We start from the raw sequence: 6,322 nt of genomic DNA, 5'->3' as shown, positions 1-6,322 counted from the left end.
CTCGGCTCATTGCCCAGCCAGAGCTGCAGGTTGGACGTTCGCAGTCCCACGCGCGAAGGGGACCCCGAACTGCCCCTGCAAGTCCCCCCGTCCAACGGCCCTTGCGCGGTCGGGGCGGGAGGGGAGAGGGCGCAGGATGGCCGAGCCCCCAAGCCCCTCACTAGGTGACCGGGGGGAACGCGCCGATTCCCATTTGCAGTGCAAGGGCGCGAGAGAGCGCTCCTAGGAATGACGGACTTTAGGACCCTGGGGAAGAGGCCCAGATTTGGGACCGAGGGGGAGCTCGGCTGAGAGGGGAGCGGGCTCGGCGGGCCGGGACCGGGGAGTTCGGTCCTTCGGCCTCAGGTTCCTCGGGTTCCGGGTCCGCAGAGGGCTTTTACTCATGTAAATGAGGCTCCTCTAATAGACTACGGGCTGTCTGAGGTTAGCCAGGGAGAGCCGCCCGTTCTTTTGAACTCGCTACTTAAAATGGGCCGATCTCGGAACCGGGGCTTATGGCGGGTGTTGGGGCTCCCAGTGTGAGGTCTCGTGTCCAGTAGAAGCTAACCACGGGCCGTCCCGCTTCCAGCTGAAGAGAGAGACAGAGACAGACAGAATGAAAGTCAGACTGAGGGGAGAGAGAAAGGACGGGAAGAGGGGAGACAGACATCCCGGGGCCGGCCTGAGGAAGACCCGGATGGGTCACTCGTGGCTAGTGAGGGCTGTCCCTTTTCAAATAGCCCTCCTCTGCTACCGGCATTCCCAGCGCTGAGAAGCTGCCGGGGGTGTGTGGGAGGGGCGAGTGGAGGGGGCTTGGGCTCCTGCGGGGCTCCTGTGGGGGAAAGGGAGCCCAGAGGGTCTCAATGTCACAAAAGGGGTTCCGGCCCGAGCCTGGGCTTACAAAATGTCTGTGGCGGCCCTGTTTGTAGTGGCCAGAAACTGGAAACTGAGGGGATGCCCATCAACTGGAGAATGGCTGAATAAATGGTGGCATATGAATCTTATGGAATATTATTGTTCGATAAGAAATGACCAGCAGGAGGATTTCAGAAAGGCCTGGAAAGACATGAAATAATACTGAGTAAAACGAGCAGAATCAGGAGATCAGTATATATTTCAACAATGATACTGTATGATGAGCAATTCTGGTGGCCCTGGCCATCCTCAGCAATGAGATGAACCAAATCAGTTCCAATGGAGCAGGAATGAACTGACCCAGCTGCACCCAGGAAAAGAACTCTGGGAGATGACTATGAACCATCACATAGAATTCCCAATCCCTCTATTTTTGCCCACCTGCACTTTTTTGAAAAATTTCCTTCACGGGCTAATTGGACACTATTTCAGAGTCCGATTCTTTTTGTACAGCAAAATAACAGTTTGGACATGTATAATTACTTTGTATTTAATTTATACTTTAATATATTTAACATCTACTGGTCATCCTGCCATCTGGGGGAGGGGGTGAGGGGAAGGAGGGGAAAATTTGGAACAAAAGGTTTGGCAACTGTCAATGCTGTAAAATTACCCATGCATATAATTTGTAAATAAAAAGCTATAATAAAAAAAAAGTAAGTCTGGGCTGGCGGGCTTCGAGGTAATAAAAGAGAGAGAAAAAAAGATATAGGGGGCGGGGTTTACTGGAGATAAGGAGCAACAACAGCTTTGAATTGTTCCATCTTCCTCAGGCCGGGACCCAGGCATCCCCCCTTTACAGCCTTTGGGGGAGGAGAGCTTCTGGGGACAAGGGCCGAGGCCTCCGGCTTCCCCCGGGGCCCAGGCTGCTGATCTCCGGGATACAGTTGATATTTTACACCTAAAATGTGACTCATTTTAGGGAGAGTCCTCTCTGGCCACGAGGCAAAGGGACAGGGCCACAGCCTCCCCGGCACCTGGGGCCCCACGAGGGAGGACTTTAGGGCCGGAATCTACAGGGTCCCTTCTTAGAAACTAAGCTGAGTCCAAGGGTTGGGGATGGGGTTATTTGGGGGGGGGGTTGTTTACTGTGTCTGAGAGGTTGCAGATCAGCGCAAGCTTCGGACCTCCAAGTTTGGGCCCATCAGGCCAGTTTTGGACAATCAGTTCCCATCCCTCCACCCCCACAGAGAAGCTTAATTTGGGGAAAGTTTCATTAGTTTGAATTTCAAAGTCAGACTGTGGGGAGGCAGAAATGGAAGCAGGGCCACAGGGTGGTCCGGAGGGAGCTGCTCCTTAACGGTTCCCACGGCCAGAGAGTACAGTACTTTCTAATGCTGTGCTGGGGACACAGAGCCCAAGAACCCCCAATCCTAGCCCGAAGCAGAAGGGCACTTTGCACACAATTGTCCGCAGAAAAGGCCTGACCTCCCCCCTATTTTCAGGGAGCAGAGTGGTCCCCGCTGGACCCCCCACTTTCCGGGGGAAAATATCGGGAACTTAGCCCGTGTCATGAAGGCCGAGGGTTTCGAGCACCCAAATGAGGTGTTGGGAATAGCCAGGCGGCCTCCAAGTAAAGAGGGGACGAGTTCCCATAGGCCTTTGGGAAAAGGACAATTTGGGGGGAAATGGGACAGACACGTGAAGGGCGACAACAGACACCGGGAACAATAAATGCGAAATAGAGGGGAGAGCAGAGAAGGGGGTTTGGCCAAGAGTAAGGAAACGCTCCCCCCCCCCCCCCCAGGCTGGGGGTGCCCTCGGCAGGCGCGAGGAAAGGAAAAATGACAACTTCAGACGGAAAAGCTTGGAGTGGAGGAGGAAGGCTTATTATATTTCTAGTAACTTCTCCGGGAGAGGAGGAGGTGGAGGGCTCAGGGGGCAGAGAAGGGGGGGCCTGAGGGGGGAGGAAAAGAAGGAGGGGAATGGCTGGGGAGCCTAGTGAGGAACAAAGGGGGTGCAGGGGTGGGGGGAGAGCTGGGAGATCCTGCTGAGGAAGGGAGGGAGGGAGAGGGGCTTAGAGATGGGGAGGGGAGCTCATCAGTCAGGTGGGAGGGGCCCAGGTGGAGTCAGGGCCCTTTCAGGGAGATTGGAATTCTGGGAAGGAGAGGGGTCATTCCCAAAGGTGCAGGACAGAGTAGGCGGGGCTCCTGGCAGCAGGAGTACCCACCCATAGCCTTTTGGCCGGAAGCAGATTTTCTGGAAGAGGTTTTTGCCTCCTTCTCTCTGAGGTCTCTGGGCCTCCTCCCGGGGAGCAGCCGCCCCCCACCTCCCCGCCCTCAGAGCTCTCTCTCTCTCATTGTGGGCAGGTCAGCACCAGCCCGGGAAGGGAAGCCTCAGACCCCGGCCTCCCTCTCCCTCCCCCGCCCGGCCGGCAGAGCGCCCAAGCCCGGAACCAGAGACATGGCCCCCGGCAGCCGGAGCCCCTCGTCCCAGGTGAGTGCGGCCCCTGCCCGGGGGGAGCCCAGGGAGCTTCCTCCTGTCAGAGGGAGGGGCCCCGGCAGGGCAGGAATCACCCCCTGGCGCTGCCCATTTCCCCTCGGCGGCCCCCAGGGCTCTCAGTCCCTCTGCTTTGCCAGGTCTCGGGTCCCTGAGAATGTGAGATTTTTTTCAGTAAGTGAGCCTTTCGCTGAGACGGGAAGGAGGCCGGGAGGCCCGGGGGGAGGGAGGACATTCCCCGGGTGAGAGAAGGCCCTGGAGCCCGTTATGGGATGGAGGGTCCTGGTCAAGGCTCAGCCAGAGCCCGGGGTCCCCGGGTCCGGGAGGGGGAGAAGGTGGGAGAAGCCCGGCCCGGCTTTGGGGCTGGTTCTGCGGCATCTGCCAGGGCCCGGAGCCCTGGAAGTAGGATCTCCTTTGATCCTGTTGTGAGAAGGGTCGGGGTCCTTGCTGGGGACGCCCAGAGTAGGGAGCGCAGGGTCCTGCCAGAGACTACACTGCGCTTTATTTATCCGGGGAGAGGCTGAGGGCCGTGCTTGTCTCCCACTTTCTCGGATGACAGAGACAATCTCTCCTGCTGAGCCACAGGACTCCTTTGGCTTGTCTAGGACTTGTCCTGTACCCAGCTTAGAAAGAAGTTCTGGGTGAGATCCCAGAGAGGCGCAGAGAAGGGGAGGGGCTTCTTCAGAACAGAACAAAGATGTGAGTCTGTGCAGTTAGGGCCAGAAAGGCCCAGAGGTTTTTCCCGCAGCTCCACAGGCCAAGGGCATCCGCAGCTGTTTGATTAGTCCCGTAGTTAACAAATATTTGCCAAGCGCTGTATTAGGCGGAATAATCCCACTGACAGTGAGTCCGTGAATCTTCTTAGAGGACTTGGCAGGAGTAGAAGGAAGGTCATTGAGCGTATTGATATTTAGAACAGCCAGTGTAGAATCAAGTGGAGGGATGTTTTCTTAAAAATTCCCATTTTCAAAGCCCACTTGTTAGATGGAAGCCTCGGGACGGGTTTTGAACTCTGAGTGCAAATGGTGTGATTGTGTTTCCCAGAGCTCAAGGAGGAAAACAATGGGAGTGAGTGACACATAGACGGCCAGACAGCATTATTAAGGGGGATGGGAAAGGTTGTGCCTGAGAAGTCTCCACAGTAAGGAGGGCAGGGCCTCGGGTGGGCAGAGGGAAGCAGGAGTCATGGCATGAAGGTGTCCCCAAGACCGCTTCTGGTCCTATGATGGGGAGTCAGGGTGAGCCCAGGTCAGTCGTCTGACCTCCGCGCTCAGACCTACCTGGGGAGTGCAAGCACTGCCCTGCATTTCTTTTTTATTTTTTTATTTTTTAAATTATTAAAACTTTTTAAATTTAAAACATATGCATGTGTAATTTTTCAACATTGACCCTTGCAAAACCTTGTGTTCCACTTTTTTCCTCCTTCCGTCTACCGTCTCCCCTAAATAGCAGATATTCCAATATTATGTTAAATATGTTAAAATATATGTTAAATCTGATATATGTACACACATTCATACGATTATCTGGCTGCACAAGAAAAATCAGATCAAAAAGGAAAAAAAATGAGAAAGAAAACAAAATGCAAGCAAATAATAAAAAGAGTGAAAATACTCTAGTAATTCCCGCGCAGTTCCCACAGTCCTCTCTCTGGGTGTAGATGGCTGTCTTTATCACAAGATCAATGGAGCTGCAAAGTCCTGCATTTCTAAAGGAAAAGGGAAGGAGTGGGCTGCTTCTACTCAGGGCTTCTGCCAGGAAGAGAAGTACCAGGCAAAGTTTTCTTAGAAAGATGGGACATGAGGGAAAAAGGAATCTGTTTGAGCCTCAATGAACCAAGGCCTTCCTGAGATGGTCCAGAAGGCCCTTTTTGTCTCAGCCCTGAAGCCCCAGAATCACCCCCTTTCTCTCATCTACATGGCCGCAATGAAACATTGACGGGAGATTCTTGTTTACTAGTAGAAATGGCTCTTGGAAAAATTGAGATTCTGGAAAAGATACCACTCCTCACTGTAAATCTAGTATTGATGGAAATGAGTTTGTTACAAACTAAATCATGTGGTCTCATTGAAAGTCCCACGTGTTCTCCTTTTAGGATACCATGGACTTTTCTTGGTGGATCATCCCTTAATGAAAAATACTCTGAAAACTCAGCATTAAGGCAATATGTTTAGACAATAGGAAGATAATTCAGAGCATCGTTGCATCAAAATGACTCTTTTCTAGTATCTGAATGTGATTGTTCTACATGTCAAATTTATAAATGATTAAATTATTTTCTTTGTAAGACAAGGACAGCTTTCAGTAGAATTAATTTTATTTTATTGGCAATAAGTTTATATAATTTATGTTAGTATAATTCTAATAGTTCTTTTACTCTAATATAAGGTCTTTTGAAAAAAAAATAATATGCAAGTAACACTCTGTGGCTGACAAAAAGTTGTTTGATACAATTTCAACTTGCAAAAAATAAGTAAGTCTAACCTATTCCAGTGATCTCTTTTAAATGAGACCATCTGTTATATAGACTTAAACAGTATATATATAAAAAAAATAATACCTTGGGGCTGAATGAATGATATCCTTAAGAAATTAAATCCTCGTTTAATCTAGATGTTCTAAAATGATGAATTAAGCTGTTGGAATATTTATTAAACAGTATTTATAAATTTATGGATGCAATTATGTATATTTTGTTTTAAAATCAATAGTAATTATAACAACAGCTTTCTATTAGCAAAATGTACAAAGAAGACTATAAATTTTCCTTATGTAGGAAGTTCTTTAGCCTTTAGCAGGTAGGCACTTTGGGTGTAGGCAAGGTTTTAAAAATCTGAACAGCTTTGAATCATTGTCTAAAGAATGTAATGAAGTGGTTTGATTATATCCTCAAATTCCACCTGGTAGATCATCTATAATCGCAACACATTTGAACACATGTAGTCTGAACTCAACACAGGCTTTAATCAAAATGGACTCTTTCCTTGAA

At 50.3% G+C, this 6,322-nt stretch overlaps 1 non-coding gene across 1 annotated transcript; it reads left to right on the top strand.

The window, feature by feature from the left end:
• The first annotated feature begins 5,746 nt into the window (after positions 1 to 5,746).
• Positions 5,747 to 5,871, top strand: LOC127558507 (small nucleolar RNA SNORA28). The gene has a single exon (XR_007952886.1). It is a non-coding gene; the product is annotated as a small nucleolar RNA SNORA28 (small nucleolar RNA).
• The last annotated feature ends 451 nt before the right edge of the window (positions 5,872 to 6,322 follow it).

The sequence above is a fragment of the Antechinus flavipes genome, chromosome 3 (genome assembly GCF_016432865.1).
Source record: "Antechinus flavipes isolate AdamAnt ecotype Samford, QLD, Australia chromosome 3, AdamAnt_v2, whole genome shotgun sequence".
NCBI classification, from domain to species: Eukaryota; Metazoa; Chordata; class Mammalia; order Dasyuromorphia; family Dasyuridae; genus Antechinus; species Antechinus flavipes.
Note: the sequence above shows the minus strand (reverse complement) of the source record. Positions and strands in the feature narration are given on the sequence as shown.